At 37.5% G+C, this 24101-nt stretch overlaps 1 protein-coding gene across 2 annotated transcripts in view; it reads right to left on the reverse strand.

Moving 5' to 3' along the window:
- Positions 1 to 24101, reverse strand: part of HECW2 (HECT, C2 and WW domain containing E3 ubiquitin protein ligase 2) — a 405018-nt gene that overhangs the window by 354281 nt on the left and 26636 nt on the right. The window contains exon 1 of one of the 2 annotated variants that reach the window (XM_077154517.1): positions 612 to 1395. The exons of the other annotated variant lie outside the window; for it this stretch is intronic. The gene's annotated coding sequence lies outside the window, so the exon portion shown is untranslated. Of the gene's footprint in view, positions 1 to 611; positions 1396 to 24101 lie in introns of those variants that run through there. 2 annotated transcript variants of the gene reach the window in all.

The following is a 24101-nucleotide window of genomic DNA, read 5'->3' on the forward strand; positions in this document are numbered from 1 at the left end:
AATTTCCTTACTGCAGCACTGTTTATTGAATTTTTGTTTTTGTTAGTTTGTTTTTATTTGGTTTTGTTTGTTTGTTTGTTTGGAAAGTGCACGAGCTGGAAATTGAACCTGGGTCTCCCACATGGCAGGCGAGAATTCTACCACTCGTACCTCCTATTTTAAATATTTTTAAAAGACATTTTACTGTTATTAAAAGAGAGTAAAGGTATGTAAATGCTAGTCCTTATACCACTAATTCTCTTTGTGACCTTGAGCAAGTCAAAACCCACCTGAACCTCATTTCTATATTGGCCAAATAGGAATAACATCCATCATGCCAGAGTCTAAAGGCTATAAATATAAAATAAAATTAACTAGGGAATTATGCTGGGAAATACACACATAATTATTAACAGTTGTTATGACTAAATGACCAGGGCCTGAAAACATTGGGCATACCTCACCCAAGCTCATTCCCTCTTTGTGAGGGCAGGAATCCAGATGTGGTGATGATTAGCTGGTACTGAGTAGACTCGCCCATAATAAATATCTGACTTTGAAATCCCCCATCTAAACCATGCAGATGAAGAACACTACATTAGGGAATGGTGGAACAACAATTTGGAAAGTACCTGATTGACCACGACAAGCAAAGATGTCCAGACACCTGGCCGATTCACAATGAACACGAGAAACAGACATCTCTGTCTTTTGGCCATAAGACTGGTTTGAAACTGTTATGTTCCCCAGAAAAGCCATGTTCTTCTAATCCAATCTTGTGGTTGCAGACCTGTTCAGGTTCTACCTTTAGATTAAATTGTTTCCATGGTAACGTGACCCATCCAATTATGGGTGGGAACTTTTGATTAGGTTGTTTCCATGGAGCTATGACCCACCCAATTCAAGGTGGGTCTTAATCTTTTTACCAGAGTCCTCTATAAAGGGAATAAAAGGGAGAAAACATAGAAAGAAGCCAGAGCTAACACAGAGAGCAGAGAGATGAAACCAAGTGAAGGACACAGAGAAAGAAAATGCCCCAGCAGAAGCCAAAGGACCCACAGGAGCTGAGAGGGCAATTTTGGAAACTAACCCAGGAAAGAAGGGCAGGAAGGTGTTACCATGCACCTTACCATGTGACAGAGAAACCCTGGATGCAACCAGTTTTTCTTGAGTGAAGGTATCTTCTTGTTGATGCCTTAATTTAGACATTTTCATGGCTTTAGAACTATAAATTTGTAGCCTAATAAATCCCCTTTGTAAAAGCTTATCCATTTCTGGTATACCGCATTCCAGCAAACTGAAACAGCCATCAAAAGACATATTATTGGATTTCTTTGATATAGCAGCTTACCCCAACTAATATAATTGTAAGATCTAAAGCAGATGTCACAAGAGAATTTGTACAAACCAAATCCCACTCTCAGACCTGCTTACTTGACCCTTACAATGTTGGTCTACAGCAGTGCTTTATTTATTTGTAAGTTTGTTTAATTCTTACTTTTATATCAACATATAAAAATCTGATGATTTCATATAAAAATTAAAAATACCAACAGTCTTAAAAAAAATCAGAAGATCTGGTAATAATGAATTCTTATTTCAAATGGCAACAATTAACTGGTACTGAGTTAGACTTGCACTGTAATAAGTACCTGATTTTGAAAACCCTCATCTAAATAAAACTGTGATCTTCAGAAATTCATGTGAGTTGTATAATGTTATAAATGTCAAGCCTAGATAGCAATAAATTAAAATAGTTACTTCTTGCCAAACTCTTCCCCGTGAAGTTTTTTTTACCTGTTAGTTATATTATGCCTATGGATAACCATCTCCTTTCTAGTCCAGACTATCTTCCTTTCTCACCTGGATTACAACAATAACCCAACTTGCCTTCCATCCTCCTATCTTGCTCATCTATTCAGTCATGGCATTAAAACCAGAGCTGCCATTCTAAACTGCAAAATGAATTTCCACATATGTATTGTTTCACACTTACCTTTGGATGAACCCTAAACCCCTTAACCTAGTTTGTAGATTTAACTTACAATTTACTTTAAAACATTGACACATGGACAATGACATATTTATGCATGTATGTCAATATATAAACACATTTAATTAACAGCTAAAATTCTCTAATCAGGAAATTCACTCCTGTTAGCATTCCAAAGACCCTATTCAGGCATTTGCCATCCAGAAGCAGTTATATCATAAGTCCTGACTATTCTATGGGAGGTAAATAAATGTCTATCTTGTTTGAGTCATGGTAATTTGTGACCTTTTTGTTGTCGCAGCTTAAACTATACCATAACTAATGCTAAAAAAGTTTTAGTTTTAGTTATTTAAAACTAAAAACCAGTGTTTTTCAGTTCCTTAAACATACCATGTTTCCCCTTATGATGGAGTCTTTGCACATGTTCTTCCTTCTGCCTGGGACTCCTCCACCTCCTGACCGTCATCTAGTCAACTTCTTCAGGTCTCATTTGCTCTGAAAGATGATGCCTCACCTTAAGAGTGGGTTCTATTTCCCTTGATATGTATTCCAATAGTAGATCAATCTCTGATTTTCAGCTATCATTTTGTAAACGAGTGGATTCATTATTTAGTATAAGGGAAGTTTGAAGAATTCTTCATTGACGAAAAGAGTGATCAAAATATAAAGAATCTGAGTTTCAGAATGACCTCAGAGCAGAGCCACCTAGCTGTCCTGGCTTGTCAACTACTTCCAAACTACTTCATGAGAGGAAATAAATTCGTCTTGTTTGAGCAACTGTTAATTTGAGGTAAGTTCATTACAACAGCTTAGCCTACACCATAAACAATACACTTGCCATAGTTAATTGCTTTTCAGGTCTGTGAATAAACCATGTTCTCTCTCACCTCTGAGTCTTTGTACATGTTGTCTCTATGCCTGAAATATTCTAAAATCTCTCAAGGTTAACTTACCTAACTATTCTCCTCCAGATCACAGCTTACAGGTCATCTTGGAGAGATACTCCCTAACCTTAAAGGTCTATTAGATTCCCCAGTATATACTCCAAAAGAAGACTCAACAGCCCTCTCATCATTACTTCAACATACTTTACCACCTTTAGTTTCAATTTTAAAGTCTTTTTTCCTTAGGAATACTATATGCTTCTTGAGGTCAGATAACACATTCCACTTGTATACGGCCACACTGCTAGTACCTAGCATGTGCCTGCCGCACAGGTGGGACCTACCATATGATCCTCCAGGGCACATGCCTCCATCTCGGCCACAAGGCCACAGGAAGGGATCTTGTCAGCTGCCTTGCCACTATCCAGGTATATCTTCATACTTTATTTTATTTTACTTATAGTAACACTAGAAAAGAGAACGAGAGGGAGGAGAGGAACAAGGACAAAAAAAATTTTTTTTTAAAGAAGAGAGGGAGAGCAAGACGAGTTTAGTTTGGTATAATTTAGCATGGCTTAGTGAACCCTCTTGCCTAAGTGCACCCAAAACATCTTATTAAAAAATACATTCAAAATATTTTTGAATATTAAGGAGTACAACTTTAGGATTGTTGAGAGGATTAGCTGTGGGTTGAGGAAAGTTAGCTGATATATAGTTTCTTTAGCCATAATTGTTTTCAGCTTCACAGCATGCAATTTATCTGGTGTGAAGACCAACTGGGTCTTACTATCTCTACCTTAGTACTTCATTTTCACCCTAAACATATTTGTTTTAAGGATAAAATAGAAGCTTAGCTACTGTGATTCAATTCTTCCTGGCAATCAGGGGATTGGTCAGCTAATCTTTTGGTGAATAATAAACGATAATGCTGTGAAAATGTTCAAGTGGAGGCCACCTCATCTCCTACAGAGAAACTGTAGGAAAGATCCCTACATTGTCTAAGGATTAGCAAACCAATGACCTATGTCTACTTCCAATACCATGTTTCCAGCATACCAGTACCTATCAGTGACATGGGATATTCATAAGACGCAGCCTCAACCACCACAAATGAACCTTACCCTTTAATTCTTTTGAATCACAGTAGCCAAGAGGATACTTGCCTTTTTTTATTCTTACCTTGTATCTCTCACCTGTCCTTCTACCCTCCTGGTTTTCCCTTCAATTTGCAGGCGTAGGGTGAAAGAGCTCCTATTCCTTAATCTCAGCAAAATTACATGTATCCTTGTCTGTGGCACCAAAAAAGGACTATATAGATGCAATTTAATTCTTGATTTTTCCATTAGCAATGTGTTTAATTAGGCAAGTGGCTCTGTTACCGTCACCCTAAACTAGGATGACTTTTTTTCAGCTCAACCTATTACCTCACAATTATGAGGTCAATGCTGAATTCCAGGATTTAATTAAGTACATAAAACTAAAGCTTTGCAATCTCTTCCACTTGCTCTGCATCAAGAAAAGGCAAACAAATTTTGCTTGGGGCTAAAATGTAACGCCAGTCTTTTGGAAAGTGATTTCTGTACATGATTTATATCCTCAGTGCTATCAGCTATCTAGTCCAGTCCCATCCACCTGCTATTTTCATATTGTTCACAAGCTATCAGCTAGCCTTGAGATATGATTTGTTTTTAAATATATTCTCTGCACACTATTCCCAGACTCCTGATTTCATTTGCTTTGCTGATAATAGGACCATTCAAGAAAACCAAAAGGAAACTAATATTTTGTGCCTGGGGGCTTCAGAAAGTTTCTTACCTCACCAACTATATCCTAAGCTACATGAGATCAGATAACTTGAAATTTGTATGTGTAACCATTAATATCTTTCATAGGGAACTATTTACAGTCCTGTTTCACAGATATATTTCCTGACCAAAGGAACGGTTCAATCTGGCTATAAACAAGTCTTCAGTATGTTGTTCCAGGGCCTCCTGCCCTTGTGTAGCAAAAAGTCCTTACTCTGCTTTGTTCTTAAATTATGCAGCTCTTCACTGTGACAAGCACTAAATCACCTATATGTAGCATTATTAAACAGAAATGATTATTAGTAGCAACACCCTCTAAGATTCAGTGAGTGCAAAACACCAGGGGGAAATTTGTTACTTTTTGCCTCTCTAAACAATGCATGCCTAAGGACCACAGAAGAATCCTTTCAATCTTAGAAATGAGAACAGAGGTTGAAATGATAGTTGAATCTTTTCCTCTTCTATTGTCTTATGCTCCGTTCCATCTCCCATATATATCAAGAGATATATTCTGGTGAATGTAGGCCGGCTGCTGTGACGCAGGAGACATTTGGGCTTTGAGATATAAATTTTTCAAAGAGCTAAAAGTAGTTCCCAAGAACCTGCTTAACACAACAGCGTGTCACAGTCTCAGTATTTCCATTATCAACCTTCACTGTGAGACAAGATGCTGCTCATTTTGCCTCCTCCAGTGGTTTTACCTAGAGCGACAGGGTTTACTAGAATGAACAGGGTGCTCTTTTTGTGCTTTCCTTGCCTCAAGTCACATTAGGGACAAACTATATGGCCACAGACCTGATATGCCCAAATTAAATCCTATCTCAACTACTACATTGTTCCTCCAATTTAAACGAAGAAATTTTTGAAATGACAAACACTGAATTAACAAAGTGGTTAACCCCCTCAACTGATTAATGTAGAACCCCTTCAATCCATAATTTTGCACAACAAAATAATTGATGATAAAACAAATTGTCAATATAATGAAAAAAAAGACGACTCCTTCAACTGTTGAAAAATTAACCCCTAAAAATCCACATTTAAAGCTCCTTCAGTCTCATTTTTCACAGTACTACCATAAATGGGAAAACAGATTACCAAGTTTATGAAAACTATAGGAGCTTTCAGAGAGTTGGCAAAGGCTCCAACTAAAGAAACACAAAATCCAGATTAGTGCAAAATAGACATGAGTTGGTTCTTGCCACCACTGTTCACCAAGATAGTTCTGTTACTATTTCTTGTGCTCCTTCCAACATAATGTACAGGAAGGGACAGGGTTGCAAATACATCAATATCTAGAAATTTAATACAGACCCACAACAAATTTATATGCCACAGGTACAGTTTTGGTGAGTATGGTGTAACGTCTTGCATAGCCTACTGAAAGGTAAACAGATTTCTAAAAGCAAATTACAACACATATAATATTCTCAAGCACCATAATTACAAACTCAAATGTGAGAGCATGGTATCAAACCCCCTTATCCCCATATATCTTTATGGGGATAAATAATGATAAGTAATTTTATAATGATAAATACATAAATACATACCAGCCCTAGAAAAACCCCTATCCCAAATCACTATAGCTACTTTGGCAATACAGAGATACTATGAATTCAAAGTAGCAGGAAAAAAAGCTAGAGAAAGCAGAAACAGCTTGGAAGATCAGAGCTCAAAGACAAACTGTCATAAATTATTTTATGTTTTACTTTTGTTTTTGTCCAAAATGTCTGAAATTCCTCATTTCATATGATACCTTGCCTCAGATGCCATCGATCACAGATATGAATTAACAAGTATCACTTTCTTAAAAATCCAACCACCTCCAGGGGAATCACTGGACTATGAAGAAGCTAATCAGATTGCTTTCTACTCTAACTTCTATCAGGGGAAAGAAATGGGTAGTTGGGGCTTAATAGTTTGGGAGCACTTTAGAACAATCTAGAAAGGGAAAGTGGACCCTTAAAACCATATGGCAGGGAGAAAGATCAAAAGTGATAGCAGAGTGATACAGAGGTCAGATTTAACAAATAAGTATGAGTGCTGAATCATTATACTGATATTTCTTTTAGTCTTCAGTACCTTAGAGCAGCTAGAAATAAAAACCTAAAATTGTGGAACTGTAACCCATATCAAACTCTGAAATCTGTTCTATAACTAATTGTTGCGATCTACTTTGAAATGTATTGCTTTTATGTATATACGTTATTTAAATAGAAGGAGGAGTATAACAGAGAAGATAGGACTTAACAAATGAATATGACTGCTGAATCATTATATTGATATTTCTGTTGGTCTCCAGTGTCTTGGAGCAACTAGAAGAAAAAATGAAAAATCGTGGCACTGTACCCATACCAAACTTTAAAATCTGCTCTATAACTACGTGTTAAAATGTACTTGGAAATGTATTGCTTTTTTGTATATATGTTATATTTCACAACAAAAGAACATTAAAAAAACAAATGGCGTTCTAAAAGCTCAAGGGTTTGGAAAATAAATACCTATTTTTATAAATGGCAAAGGCTGGGTATGGAGGATGCACTGAATAAATTAATGATTTATATATCTCGTGGGAGAGTAACCTGATCTGAGAACAATTTGATGCTCCTTCAAAATGTATATAGACCCTCTGCCCTTGTCAGATCCTGAGTCCATTTTCTTTTCCTAGGTGTGTGGTTTGCCTCTCTGAACTGTGACATACTGAGGCAGCATTCTGTAGAGGGGACGTTCTGGGACTGCAGGACTACATGACAGTGCTGGACTAGAAGACTGGAAATGTTAGCTAGCACTTGCTCTCCAGAGTACATGTCTAAAGCCCATAAACTTAAAATATGTGTGTGCGCAGCCTCACAAAATCCATGCTATCTATGTATCTCTACCCCTAAAGCTTCCAGAATTTCACCACTGATAAGCAGGAAGAAGAACAATAAAAAATCTTCTGACCTAGGGGCTGAGAATTATAGGGTCAGTTACCCTCTATCAATCCACCTAATCACCACTGCGCTATGAATAAATTAAACATCGACCCCCAAAGGTAGATGGCCAGGGATGGTGGTGGGTGGAAGGGAGGAACAGCCTCACTGAATAAACCCACAGTTCCCCAAATCTATTAGAGACACAGACCATACACAACTCATAGTTTGAAAAGCTAACCTCAAATATAAAGACAAGGGAAAGGAGAATTCGTGAAAGGGAAGGAGAGGGCAAAACCAACCCTTTTTTTTTTTGGTCCAATTCACCTAATGTCATTCCCAATATAGGAAAAAGAAGATTCTTCTTCCTCTTCCTCCTCTCTCCACATCACAGGCCTCTTGGTCCTAGGAAATCATAATTCAGTTACCATAGGAGGTGGCTTGACTTAGGTGGGAGAGCCTGAACACCCACGAATTGCAGCATAGTTTCTAAAAATATATGGCCCCTGGACACAAACAAACAAACAAAATGACAAAAAGATATTTGGAAGGGGGGTGCAGGGGTAGTTCAGTGGTAGAATTCTCGCCTGCCGTGCAGGAGACCCGGGTTTGATTCCCAGCCCATGCACTTCCCACACAAACAAAGAAACCCACAAAAACAAATTCACAAACAAACAAAAATTCAACAAAATCATGCTGCAATAATGGGATTACGCGCATGGAAAAAGAATGAAATGTGACCCTGCCATACAGCATATAAAAAAAAGAAAGAAAGAAAGAAAAAGCATATTGGGAAAACCTGTTTGGAATTTGAAGCCTAAACAGGGTGTGTCTGAAGATAGGGTGGGAAGTGGGAAGACTGAAAGGCTCTGGAAGGAGGCAACAGATCCAAGAGGAGTGCAGACATCCAACCTGGAGACAGGCTAGCTAGATCCAAAAATGTTTATAATTCAATAGAAGCTGGGATCAAAAGGTGGCAGAGCTCATGGCCTGCCAAGAGGACCAGACAGGGCACAGATGATTGTAATTATGAGAAGAGACTTCTCAGAAAACCAGGGACAGCATGAACCAGGGTGGAGAACAGGCCAGGCTGAGGCGTGGCTGAACAGCCCTCGACAGAAAGGCTAAGACATCTCTCAGAGGCTGCCAAGAACATCAATTGTTTCTCTACCTTACAGAGAACCTTATAGAGAACATGTTTTCTACCTTGCATCCTCCCCAAACCCTTCCCCAAAGTGAATGGCCCAAGTGTATCCCAACTGCTCATGACTAAAAAAAAGGCAATATAAAGGAGCTAGTGGTTAGCACATTTTAGAGACTCTATGAATACTTGGAGAGCTTATTTAAAACTAAGAAGCTCAGGTCCTATTCCCAAGAGATTCTGACATAGTGGTTCTGGATCACCCTTTGGCAAGCTGTGAAGACAGTAAAAAGGGTAATTTGCCATCCAGCGCAGCTGCCCCACATTTGACTCAGTAATCCTCAAGAGGGTTACTGCAAAGGAGTCCTACCTAACTGTCCCACATTACATTTAGAGGACACTTAAGGCTCCAGTTTAGATTACTCTTGCATCAAGGAAGCCACTCCAGAGCTCAGTTAGTCACAGACTTATCCAGTGCCTCCATGCCTAGCTTTGAGAACTTAGGAAAAGAAGGCTTGATTGTAGAAAACTTTGAGATTTTAAGACTGCACAAAAGTCTTATTGGCCAGTATGCTCTGAAACTTTTGTTTCTGCTTATAGAAATTTTCCTCCCAGGTACTTCTTATAAATATGTCCTTATATTTGTCCTTCATGTAAATATGAAGGATAGCCCTGGCGATGTGAGAGGGAACAACTTGAAAACCGCTCACTAAAGTTTACAACCAGAAATAAAAGCTTGGTACTCTCCTGGGAACCAGCCACTGCCTCTGTACCAAAGCAGTCCACCGCCATAGGAGTTTCTCAGGAGCTGAAGTACACTTTGAAAGTGGAAAAAATAAAGTGTTTTCTAAACACTCCTGAGCAAAGAAACGAAGTTCTTCCATCGATAAGAAGTGATAGTCAAAAAAGGAAGACTCTTTCAAATGTTTTAATCTAAAAGTAAAGAATTATTGCCTAAATGGTATGAACAGTAGCAGGAATCCACACGTACTCCAGCGACTTAAGCTGAGACTAAAGGTGGGTTGGTAGAGAAATTGTGAATGCCCCTAAATTTTTGCCTGAGGAGTTCAACCACTGAAGGACATTAAACTGTGAGCCGCATTTTACAAATGAGTAAATTGGAGTTAATATTCCCTCCCATCTCTCCTCATAGAAGGTGGGAGGCTTGAGTGACAGAAAACATGTGAGAACTTACTTTAAAAGGTCAGTTGAAAACTAAATGCTGTATCACCATTATTGTTACTCCTTTAATACCTCTGAAAACCAAAAGAGCAAGTAGTTGCTTCACCCGTCAATGAGTAACGTATTAATATTCAAATTACTACCCTATTGAAATCTATTGATGACAACAAAATTGATCAGTACTCATTAATCAAGTATAAGAGAGCAGTAGTATTTGTGTGTAAGTAATCTATATTTCAAATACCACCTTTATTCATAATACATTTTTTCTGAAACAAAGGACAGAAATCATTATGAGGAAGCACAATATTTTTAATCACTACACTTTCTCCATAGAATAATCACCAAAAGAAAGAGCTGGCCATCTTATTTACATGACATAGAATGTGAGTATTAGGAACTGCAAAGAAAAAAAGAAACTTGGTGGTTACATATGTGAATATCCTTGTCCTTAGGAATCGTGCATGAAAGTATGTGTTGAAGAAGCAAAATATATACAACATACTCCCAAATGTTTAAAAAATAGATAGATATATAGATTAGATTAAATAGTGACAGATAGAAAGATACATAAATAGATATATAGAGAGAAAACTAAAGGAAGGATGGAAGGAAAAAGAAAGATACAGAAAATATAGCAAAATATGAAAATTAGTGGGCCTGGGTATGGAGGTATTTATGTTAGAATTCTCTGTTTGGGTTTGTATTATTTTTGCAACTGAACCTTAAGTTCAAAATTATTTCGAAATAAAACAAATGTAAGAAAAAAAAGAACCTTGGAAATTTAGCATCTTGTTAAGATAAATGTACATAAAATCATCTTCAGTGCATCTGTACTCTTCAATCACCATTACTTTTACAATAAAAATTCTCTTTTATTATATAATTTTATTATTATAAAATTCTCCAACCTCCCCTAGTCCAACCTTCACTCAACCAACTACTGTGAACAGCCAATGCTCTTCATTCCCTCAATTTTATAAACATACTGTGTGATGTCCACAGGAGGCACCTGGAAGCTGCTCTCTGGGCTGGCTGTGTACCTGGGTGTCCCCAAAGTCAACTGATTTGGTTCCCCAACTTGTTTATGCTACCTGTATTTATCACTGTAATTATATTTGCATTAAATATAATATAAACCACAGAAATTTGAGAGCAGAAAGAAAATGATTGCATTTACAGAAATCAAGTTCAATGGTTTAGAAATGTTTAGTAAAGGCAAGACACTAAAGATATTCCTGTCAAAATAAAAATAGGTAGAAGATTGAAGAAACCTTAAAATTCTAGAAGAATACTTCACTTGCTTTGCTTTGCAAGAATCTTTTAAGTATCTTCTCTGAAAAAGATATTAGAACTAGATAGAATATGTTCTACTTTGCTAGCTGCCAGAATGCAATATACCCGAAATGGAATGGCTTTTAAAAGGGAGAATTCAATGAATTGCAAGTTACAGTTTTAGGCCATGAAAATGTCCCAATTAAAGCAAGTCTATAGAAATGTCCAATCTAAGGTATCCAGGGAAAGATACCTTGATTCAAGAAGGCAGATGAAGTTCAGGGTTTCTCTCTCAGCTGGAAGGGCACATGGCAAACATGAAATCATCTGCTAGCTTCCTCTCCAGCTCCCTGGGAGTCATCTTCCCTCTGCGTCTCCAAAAGTCGCTGGCTGATGGACTCTCTGCTTTGGGGTTCTGCAGCGTTCTCTGTCGTGGTTTTCTCGTGGCTCTGTTGTTGTTCTCTGCTCTCTCTGAATCTCCTGGCTTTCTCTCTTGTCGTTCTCTAGCTTTTTCCAAAGTGCTTCTTCTTTTAAAGGATTCCAGTAAAACTAATCAAGACCCGCCTGGAATGGGTGGAGACACGTCTCTACCTAATCAGGTTTAATACCCACACTGATTGAGTCACAATCTCCATGGAGATAAACTTAACGTTTCCAACATATAGTACTGAATAGGGAATAGAAGAAACGGCTGCTTTACAAAATGGGATTAGGATTAAAACATGGCTCTAGGGAACATACAACCTTTTATACTGGCACAGAACACATGGAGGATGCATTATAGGTGTGGTTTAGGCAAGAAAGCCAAGAGGATACACACCGATATCAACAGACTGGTGACCGGTTTTCTTTATATGCATAAAGAATTCCTTAATCATCTTTTTATGACTCTATGTTTTAAATGGCTCTATATTTAAAGACCTGATCATAAAATATTTAAAGTTTTTTTGCTTTCGGTACAAATCTACAACTCCCAGAAACCAGGGGAAGATTATATCTCTTAAAAATAACCTCCTTCAAAAACCGGAAAACTTTTTTAGAACAATGGTCAATATCTTAGACAGTATAGAAGAACTGCCTAAAGTAATAACAGCAGAGGAAGAAAAAAATAAGGACAGAATAACAGGCCAAATTGAAAATAAACTGAATGAACCATACAGTATGGCAAAGCCACAAAATAAAGGAAGGATGGTCAATAAGAAAGCACAAGAGAAATGCACAGAATTAAACCCACAATGAACACAGAGAAAGGCAAACCTAACACTCTGAAAAACCTGAATCAGTGATGTGAAAACCAAATGTGAGAAAATTAAGCAATAGTTAAAAATCATGGTGTGAAAAAATACTTACCGACATGGGAAAATGCTCATAACATGATTTGTTAGGGAGTTTATTTGATTTATATTTTTAGAAAAAGTAGTATATACATATGATACAAAACGGAAAGACAACATGGGTAAATATGAAGTACATCTCCCTCATACTCTTTTTTTCCCCTCAGCCATTTCTCTTCGCAGAGGCAGCTCCTGTCAATAGGGCTTCTCTATCCTTCCAGGGATAGTCCGTGCATATAATCATACGTGAATTTATATACACATAAATATATATTTTGTATATATAATAGAGCCTCAATTTTTAAAGTTATGACACAAAGACACAGGGGAAAAAAAAAGCCAACCATGGTAGATTTGCCAAATATTAGCAGTTGGTATCACTGGGTGGTGAAATAATCAATGATTTTTATTTTTTCTATGTGCCTTTCCATAATTTCCAGACTCTTTTATAGAAATTAAATATTGTTATAATCAGAAAATACTTTAGACCTTAATAATTAAGTTCAAAACAAATTTATAGGTAAATATATTTGGATATATTTAAACATATTTAGATATACTTAACTTTTTAGAATAAAAAATAAATATTTCTGCGGGTACAAGGGTATTCAGTGGTAGAATTCTTGCCTGCCATGCGGGAGACCTGGGTTTGACTCCTGGTCCATGCACTTATTTCCCAAAAAAAAAAACAAACAAGCAAAACAAAAAATGGTGCCGCAATAAAGGGATACTCACATGAAAAAATAATGAAATGTGATTCCAGCATACCAAAAAAAAAAAAAAATATATATATATATATATATATATATATATATATATACACAACTGAAGATACATTCCAAAGGTCTACCCAAAAAGAAAAATTTGGAAATATTGTAAAGCATTTTTAAGGTATGTGTAAATGTTCATATAAAAGAAGTTATACAATCAATATAAAATGCTCTGTACAAATGTAAACAATATTATCATTGACATGCAGAAGCAACGTAAAAATATAACATTAATGTTGCTTTCCTTGTCGCTACTTAATTAACCTTAGTATGCTGCCCCTCATATTCTAAGACACTTGGATTAGTGACTTTTCTTGAAAAGGACCAATGAATAGGTAATAAAATAGTAAATGGGCAAGCCTTCTCATGGTATTCGGTTCATGCAACAGTTAGGCCCCCTATGTCAGGACTTAGCTAGGCAAAGGAGATATGGAGATGAAAGAGGCAAACAGTGACCCCCTCAAGCAGCTCTTACAGTAGGCACTGTAAAATCTATGGCCAACATCAGGAGAATTGGCACAGCTCCATCCAGAGCAACGCAGGAAGCACAGCCTTGCTCCTCACACAGGCCCTAATGGAGGGCTGTCGATGGCCTCCCTAGCAGGACAAACAGCCTTGCTCCCTGTGTCCCATGGGCCTTTGAAAGACCAGGGTAAAATGCTTACCATCAGAGGGGCAGGGGCGGCTAGCAAGGTTCCATTTGTCCTGGAATAAGAAACAGGAGTCCTTCACTGTTAAGGGGGAGAGGAAGGGGAGAAACAGGGACATGCTAGGACTGAACAGCATTCCTCCCTCCTCCACAGCTTCAGTGTCACCCCTCCCTTCTGCACTAAGGACCCCAGCTAACAGCCCCTAGAAAGTCTCTGTCCACCGTTGCAAGATTACCTCACAATTCACAGGAACAGTTCTGGGAATGAAATCCATCCAAAGTCATATTTGCACAGCATGAGGTAAAAATGGGAAAAATAGTGCCACTTCTCAAACAGCAAGTTAACTCAGAGATCCTACAGAGTATTTATATTAAAAACAATGCTGGCTAAATGACTGTCTGTTCTGATTTGTTGTGGCAATTCGCAACTTCCTGTTGCCATGCCCTTTGTAACACCTGGCAAACCACACACACAATGTGATCATCTGTGTGGGAATTCAAAAAGCAAGAGGAAACAGAAAGGAAAGGAGACCCCACCAGGTTTCATACCTCATACCTCATTTTGTCAAAGTCTAGACTTTGCATCTCAGCCTGAAAGGCTCTGAAACCTCCTTAGTTGCCACATTCAGACTGGACTCCTCTTTCAGGAGCAAACTCACATTAGTGTAACTCATAAGGGATGTGTGCTGGTTTGAGGCTTGTGTACCCCAGAAAAGCTATCTTTTTCTTTCCTAATCCACACTTGTGGGTCAAACCAATTGTTTAGCGTGGGATCTTTTTATTAGCTGTTTCCATGGAGATGTGACTCACCCAGTTAGGGGTGGGACCTTTTGATTAGGTGGTTTCCATGGAGATGTATCTCCAACCATTCCAGGTGGGTCTTAATCTTTTTGCTAAAGTCCTTTAAGCAGGAAACATTTTTGGAAAAAGCTCAGAGCAGACGCAGACAAAGATGTTTGGAGATGCAGAAAGAAATAGCCCTCGGGGAAGCTGTTTGCAACCAGAAGACAAAGGACCAGCAGACACCAGTCAAGTGGCTTCCCAGTCAGCTTTTCATGAGAAAGGTATCTTTCTTTGGACGCCTTAGCTTGGACATTTTTATGGCCTCAGAACTATATGTCCTAGGACTGGCCAGTTTCACAACTGAAATTCCCACAATGATTAGTTCAGAGATATGATAGAGCCATATGGCGCAGGTGAGGCTTAACTATGGAACTTCTGTTAAACTGGGAGATGCTCAGAGCATGACTGAAAATGAAGCCAAACAGGTAAGTAGAACTCAGAGGTGGAAAGAGACATTATTTGACAACTCCATTTAACATCTTGATCAAGCCATGACTGAGGCCTTGATTATGAGAACCAATAAATTTAAGCCACTTTGAGGTGGGTTTCTATCTCTTACAAATAAGAACAGTCCTGATTTACAAGAAAATGTTGTCAAGGAAAACAAAATTAGACTAGGAAGATTCTATCATATGATTTGAATGTTAATGTTAACCAGCATTAAAGTAACTTAAGGCAGCCGTATCTACAGTGGGGCAGGCCAAAGCTCATCCTTGGGTAACCTTCTGTATTTTGACAGGTAATCAACCCCACTTGGCACTGACATATTTTCTCTTAAGCCATGCTCATACATTTTATCAGTCTGGCAGACCTGTAGTCATTGTGCTGTATGCTATTACATGGTGACTTTAAAATTTAACTCTCAGGGCAGGTACAAACGTGATTCAGTGGCAGAATTCTTGCCTGCCATGAGGGAGACCCGGGTTTAATTCCCAGTCCATGCACTTTCCAAAAACAAACAAACAAAAAGCCAAACAAAAATTCAACAATTGGTGCTGCAATAATGGAAAAATAATGAAATGTGACCCCACCAGACAGCATACAAAAAAAAAAAAAGGAAAAAAATTTAACTCTCAGGGGACAATCATATTTCTCTTACTCTCAAGTTCTTAAGGGGATATATCGCAGGATCCTGAGTACTGAGAGTAATCTAAAACCACTTAATAAATTATTAAATTCTATGCCTCCCAAGAGAACTCATAAATCCTCCAAATTAAATACAATGAAACCTCTTTCCAGTGAATTCTAACATTAAAAAAATTTACCATATAGCAAAATGACATACTCAGTAGTTTCCAAGTATCAGGATATACTGATAATATTTTCAACTAAGGTGAACACATAGTTCTTATACTTTCATTAAGGTGGGTTCTTTAAGCAACATTATTTTCAGTATAACGATATGTTTATGTTCATTGCTATATGGAATTCACAGGATAAGGCAAAAGTGTGCATCTTTGTAAGCTTAGCTCCTATGATAACTGCCTTTTATGCAAATAAAGACTGTAATGTATACTTATTTTCCTCTTTTTAGGCACAAATCCTGGCTGTGGTTAGATTATTTGGGGGCCTACCCCAAGCATCACTCCCTAGCTCCCTGTCCTAATTGTAACTAGCCCATGCTACAGAAGGGCAACCATTTCAAACTGATGTCTTCATTTGTTCACATAAACCCCACCCCATTAGACTTAGCTGTCTGGATGACTTGATGACTGGTCTAGTACAGTGTCTGGCAGATACACTATAAACATTAGTTGAATGGATTTAATTAACTACACTTGTTAGAATTTTATCAGAATATCTGGTTTATGAACTTTGTGTCACAATCTGGTTTTAAGCATTACTGGAAAGCATTGCTGAAGAGTCTAAGAAACTTGGTGTCTACCCTCCCTCCAAGAACAAAGGGTCCCAAGACAGTTTCTTGTACATAGGTTTTCAGACTTTGTGAAACACATCTTGCAACCCTTGGCAACAACTACCCAGATCGGGGAATGGTGTCTGAACTAAAGGTGTCAGTTTTCGCCTGGACATGTGAAAGACCTCTGGCCTTCAAGGTGTCCAGGCATGACAGTTCAACCCCAGGAGGGGGCCTGAGAGCGTATCTGATAAGGACTAGATATAATGTACCGGATAGCGACTAAGCAACTCAGCGAAATTCTTTCTTAGGGTATCTAAATGCAACTCATACAGAGAAAGTTGTCATATAGAAGGGCAGGAAAAAATTTCAAGAGAGACAAAAAGAAGGTTTAAAAAATAATAATAAACCCTAAAGCAGGAAAAGCAAAGAATAAGCAAAAACTATGAGGACTCTGGGGAGAAGGAAATGTATTTGAAAAGAGGAAGTAGAGGAAGAGACACAGCAAGAAGCTGACATAAGTATCAGGGGATAAAAATACTACAGCTACTGTTGTATGGTCTGAAATGCCCTTTCAGCATAGGCAGTATGAAGACTCAATCAAAAGGCCATACTTAGGAGGTAGCGACTATAAGCTTTTCAGCTATTTTTATGTCTAATAAAGAGCCAAGGTTGTCAACTATCAAAACAAGCATTAGAAATGCATTTCCATTGTTGAAATAAATCTGAGACTTGTGGTTTGGCTAGAAATATTTCCAGGGTGCCCCAGCATTGCATGAAGCAATAATGTAGCAAAGTCACAAGACTGGACTCCAGAACAGGGCCTCAGGTTGGATTCTGCACTCAGATACTAATTGGAGGATTCTGGTTGTCCAGTGACAACTATAGAGTTCAACTGAATCCTGCCTCCACAATATTGCCATATTTGCCTTGAGTGAACCCTTTAGACAAAATGAGGAACACCTACAAGGACAAAGAGTCAGACTTTATCAAACTCACAAAATAGGTTCTATGTATTTTTTATGCCCTCTTATAAACATTTACTTTCATACTGGAGGTTTCAGGAAGATCAATAGTTCCATCTACCATTTACTGAGGGTGTATTAGTTGGGGGTATTGACCCAGGTACTATTATATAGAAACCAAAAAATAAAGAGGATTAAACAAGAGGAATATTTCTCTCTTACATCTAACAATCCAGATGTAAGCATGTCAGGCTGGAAAGGCTTTCACTTCCAGCTCCAAAGGTGGCTATATCCAGTCTCACCATTTCCCAGCCAGCAGGAAGGAAGAAATAGAAATGGAAGACATACCCTTTCCCCACTGGCTAAATTTTAGTCACAAGATCATGCCTAGCTTCAAGGGCAGCAAGGAAACCTAGATGCTACACCAGCAACTGAGGGACAGTCGCATGGAATTGTACTATAATGCATTATTTGGGGTCTTCTTCCCTGTAGAGCTCCCAACACCTGAGGGATTTTGAATGTTGCTCCCAGTTCAGAGAATACAGTAGCTTAATATAGGAATTATTAATACCCAAATAAGAAATCCACTATAAAAAGATGTTTATAAAAAGAGAAAGGGTAAGTTACAAAAACCAAGGCTCCAAAAGATAAGATGATTATTATATTTAACAAAAGCTTGATGACCCAAGAATAAACCACATACTTACTCCTAGCTTTCTTAGAGATTCCAGAGTCACATAAGAAAAGTAACTGGCCCTACTCAACTCTGAAAAACCCCAAAAGAGATCACTGTTAAAAGTAAAGCCACTGATCAAAAGATAAGGTAAAATTTGTATCAGTCTTCCAAACTTAGAAGATGACTTTCACATCTCAAATCAAAGAGTTCCTTTTTAAAAATTCTTTTTATTGTAAAAATATAACACATATGGAAAATACAAAAGACATAAATACACAGTATAACAAATAATTATTTCTAACTGCCACTTGGGTCAAAAAACAAACCGCTGCCATCAGCTAGGAGCCCCCATGTGTCCCTTCCTGATCACAAATGCCTCCCTTCTCCAAAAGGTATCACTATCTTGACTTTCAGGAAAACTACTTCCTTGCTTTCTTTCCTAGTTTTACCACTTCTTAACGTGGCCCTAAACAATATAGTTGGTTTTGACTGTTTTTGAAGTGCATGTGAGTGGAATTATACTGTAATATATTATTTGGGGTCCTCTTTCACTCTACATATTCTGTAAGATGTATCTGTGTATTTGCCTTTTTAAATGGTTTTCAAAGAATATTCCTTAACCTAAATCTAATTTGGCTGGTTGAAACTATATTTTCTCTGATATTTACCAGTCTCACTCTTTTTTACCATCTATTTCAATGTCTATATCAAAGCATATCTTCACAGAGTTATTTTAATAGTTGTTTTCCTTTCCCAAAAAAAGGACTTTTTATTTGAAACCCTCTATCTATGTAGACAGACTACAATTCAAGCAATTTTCTTCACTGTTAGCTCCACAGATATTTTCCCAGCAAAAGAAACGATACTCAAAGCTAAGTAAATTTACCAATAGGCTGTTACCTGATATGTTTCAGACAATACTGTAATATACTAGGTTGAACTAGACCATGGGCCATTTCTCACAATGTGTGAATCACAAGGTAAAGGTGAGAGGGAGCACGCTTCAGTGGTTTGTGGAGACAGCCATGTGTCAGGGTCTGATTGACAGGCTTCACTGCTGAGCACAGGACTGTAAAAGAAAGATGACAATGTAACCTACTGGGCTACGATGACCTCAGAGGCTTACCTAATTCTTGTTGGGTTTTCAATGGTCAGAGAAGATGTATTTGTTCCATTGTCAGTTCAATAGGAGGTTTACTTAGCAGAACAGTTTTAGTATTCTGATCTTGCAGTTGCCTGCTTACCTTTCTGAACTGTTCTTAGTCTATAATCTCAGCCTGGATGCTGACACCAGTTTGGTCGACTCACCTATTGGTCAATGTCCAGACCATGCCAAGGTAGACTGATTGACCTTCTATTTTTGGTTCCATATTCTAAGCTTTTATCCCAATCTTGGCCCATACCTTAGATCCCAATTCCTGCTTAGAAGTCTCCAACCAGATTTCATTCCCTGGTCCCAATGCTCAGTTTTATTCTCTGATCCCAACTGAAATAACAAGTTCAAACAGATATGAATGCCCTGCAATATGAATCCCAGTTGGAAAGACGTTTTTTCTGGCACTCTAGATATAGCCTTATAAAGTAAAAAGTGGTTAAATAAAAAGGAATAAAAAATTACTATAACCATGAATTTTTCATTTAAAGTACTTTAAAAAAATAGCTTTTCATTTGAAAACTATTAATCTTTGGACTCTATAAATGTTATTAGGAATAAAGGAAAAGTCCCCCTTATTTCTAACACTCAGAGAGAACTACTGCTAAAATTTTTGCATATCCTTCCAGACTTTTCTTTTTTATTCATATATATATACACAAGTAAAGAGATACCAAATAGATACAGAAATTAAATTATGATATATGACTGGCAATATTGCCTTAAAATACATTGTAGCAATAAATTTTTCTTTACAGCATCATTTTTAATGGCAAAATAGAATTCCATTGTTAGAAGGTGCCATAATTTATTAACCATCTATTTAATTAGTGTCTTTTGGGAAGGTGCATGCTTGATCAATGAGAACACTCAATTCTTATCTTCCGCCTTGGTAATTTGTTACAGCCTAAGACCAAATACAGTCAACTTTAATGAAATGCTAAAAGAATCTTAGTTATACCCAAGAAGATTAATGACTGAAAAGAATTTCTAATAAGATCAATAAAGATTTTTAACTCATGCCTTTTTGCTGGTATGCAAGCAAGACAGTGCTAAACATTCAAACATTCAATTAGGATAAAGTCTAAGTATTTGTCTTCTTGCCCAATAAAAATTCTATTGTCTCCAAGGACAACTAGAAAATTAAATACAGTTCAAATGTTCTTCACATTTCCATCAAACAGACCATGTAAACAATTCCATAGGCTGAATACGTTAAGAAGGAGCCAAAGACATACAATATCTCAGGAACCAAAAAATATATGTCACATAATGAACTCAGCTAAGAGATACACCTACCTCGCTTTATTAGGAAGAAATACAGTAACTCTTTTAGCCAAGGTCAAAGGGGCAGTAAGAGCATAGCTAAAGGGGAAAAATCAGTTAATTAGACATTATTTTTTTACAAACATTTGCATGAGACCTTAAAAAGATTTCAAGCTATTGTTAAAACTGACAGACGACATAGAAAACACAACTATTTAGAATCATTCCAAACTCCAGGAAGTGGAGAGACTAATATTTGTACACACTACCTAGCAAAAATTGGCTTCTGTTTACTCCTAGAACTCTATTCCAGATGATGATTCAAGACATACAAATGGTTGGATTTAACATGCTTCTTTACATACTACATAAACTTTATATACTACATAAACTGAGATTGACATCTCTACATTACTACACATTTTCAAGTCACCTATAGTTTCTGATCACTTTGTTTAAATATTTAACATGCTTTTAAATTTCTTTTAAACATAAAAGCAAAATTAATACTCCCTGATTTGGAAGAGAATCAGTATGAAATGAAAATTACACTAAATTTGAGTAAATAAAATGTTAATAAATCATGCATTCTTTTCATAAACCTCTGCAATCTGACTTCAAGTTCCAGTCTTTACTTAAAACTTTCCTCTTCAATGTCATCAGGGACATCCTTCATATCATATCACATAATCATTTCACTTCTCATTCTTGATTTTCTTTTCCTCGCATTTTTCACCATCGACCATCACTTGTTCTTAACACTCTCTCCTCCCCGCTTTCATGACAATACACCAGCCTGAATCACTCCCTTTTGTTCCCAATATAGGTTAATTCAAACACTACCCAGAGCCTAATATGAGATGAGTACAGGGCTAGATCTTGTAGATAAAAAGGGAACAAGGTATGCCCTGTCCTGGAGGAGATAATGAGAAACTATTTCAGTCCCAAGAGATAAGCATTATGAGGACAATACGGCCAAGTTGACAGGAGAGCACTGGGGTGGGGTGAGATATTTAAATCAGAAACCAGACTTGAGGAGTGGTCAGGAAGGCTTCCTGGAAGATATGATGCTGATCAACAAGGTTTGTGCCAGAACACATTTATATTTCCAGACAAAGGAGCCCTCAGGCCCTCAGTTGCCTGGAAATCCTTCTAGATTTTCCCTAGGCAGATGTCCATTCTACCTCCATGGCAACTATTTCTTGCTTTCTCCACCCTCCTCAAAATTTCCAGACATCCTCTACTGGTTTCAATCACAGCAGATGATCCATCCCCCGACTTCAGAGAAAATAAAAGGTACAATCCATCAGCAGAGAAGTATTACTACAAAAAGATAAAAGACAAAGTATAGAGAATGGAATAAAAGAGTTCTTTAACAGTTCCCTAAATCACCAGCTCAGATTTATTATGATCACTTTGAGAAGCTCAAAGAAGTCCTTCCTCTCTCCCTCTTTCTTAAGTGTCTTAAATCCTCTGTCTGTACCCCAAACTCACTCTCATCTTCTTCTGCTTCTGGTCCAGAATACCCACCATTTCGTTCCACTGGATTTTTTTCCTTCAGTGGGTGAAGGCCAGGATGACAGTGAGGCGTGGCTTCTTCCTCTTCAGAGAATCAGCAGATTTAATGCATATTAAACCCAAGCATTTGTGTGTTTTGAATTATCATCTGGAATAGAGTTCTAGAAGTAAACAGATCCAGCCTCAGGCTGAAAACTCTAAGACCCCTTGGAGCATAACCCTAGAACCCAAAAAGGTCTAATTGCCTTTTCACCTTGTCACACCTGCTTTATTAACCAAGCCTGATTAAGACCTCAGAAAGGAGATGGTTGTACCTCAAGTCCAGAAAGGTAGGGTGTGGTGGCCCTAAAGGGAAGAAAACCCATTCTCTCTCAAGTGCTTTCATGTTTTACTGTATTTTACTATAACTGCTCTCTAAGGATCAAATTTAGGTAAGCCAGAGGCTAAGCATAGTTTTTGTTATTCATGAGAAAATATATTCCACACACAAACACTGTTTCATCTCCAGAAAGACCATTTTGCTCAAATTCTACCCAATAGCACAGATAGCATGTGGTAATTCTACAATACTTGGAAGAGGTTTGGGAAACCAGTTCAACAAATTGGTGGGTTAGCCAGCAAAAGTCAGAAAACTTATGACTGTAACTTCCCTATGATCTGCAATTACTAGCACTCTTTCAAGTCCATTCATGCATAGAGCCAATATGTATGAAATACTTATCACATGTCAGATACTGCACTACGGTCTAAATGTAGAATATAACAGATATGGTCGCTGTTTAGAGACAACTGAGGAGACAGAAAATAAACAAGTAAACAGGTAAATGAAGCATTACAAATGGTAATAGATGTTTACACTTCACTGTTCAACAAAAGTGTACTTGAGGCACTACCAGACCGCCATCAGGCTCCTTAGCATGATGAAGCAGTGACCAAGGAAACAGGCTAAAAAATCACAGCAAATTATTGGTCTGGGAGACATCTGCATTAAACTCTGATTTGAAAAGCAACTGCCTGGCCGATGACTCACTAGACAAGAGGCTTCTCATAGAGCTTTACGTTCAATCAAATGGCTGCCTCACACAGCACATGGGTTTCTAACCAAAGACACTATAAACTTGAGTCATCTATAATATCTAATCCACAAGAAGCCCCAGAGAACACATTTATATGATAAAGGGTATTTTCCATGTAGCCAATAAAAACTCATCAGTCAGTAACCTTGACATCTCACTCAAACAAAACGACAGCACCAGTGAGGGTTTCTCCTTGACATTAAAGATAGGGGGTTGGGGGTGGCAGTGGTGGATTTTTAAAAAAGGATTTCTCAATCATAGTGGCAAAAACAAACAATTCCTGATTCTCAAGAAACTCCTCCTTGACTAATGGTTTCTCAGAGTCCTGGAAACTTAACAAATGGCTAAATGACATATCAAAAATCTGGAGAAACATCTGCCAACTGAGGCTCATTTAAAGCCCTGTGACCTAAATCAAAGAGGGAGTGGGGCAGTCTATTTGATAAGAGTGCACTGCAGATCAATGGGAAAAGGAAGGATTATCCAATAAAAAGTGCAGTGACCATCACTATTTGGAAATTTTATAGATTCCATCAAAATAAACTCTAAAAAGGATTAAAGAGTTAAATATTTTCTAAAGAGAAAAGGAAATCATCAGGTCTTTCACTTTATACATCCTGTTTAAATTGCATAGTAGCTTTCCACTGCTTTTTCAATAGATATCAAAATCCATAACAGGACTTGGAAGTCCCTAATGAGTCAAAATTATATACTAGTAATGAGCAATCTGAGGGGGAAATCAAGAAAAAAAAAATCCACAAACATTAACAACTATAAAAAAATCAAATATCTAGGAATAAATTTAACCAAAGATATAAAGGA

The sequence above is a fragment of the Tamandua tetradactyla genome, chromosome 3, assembly GCF_023851605.1.
Source record: "Tamandua tetradactyla isolate mTamTet1 chromosome 3, mTamTet1.pri, whole genome shotgun sequence".
NCBI classification, from domain to species: domain Eukaryota; kingdom Metazoa; phylum Chordata; class Mammalia; order Pilosa; family Myrmecophagidae; genus Tamandua; species Tamandua tetradactyla.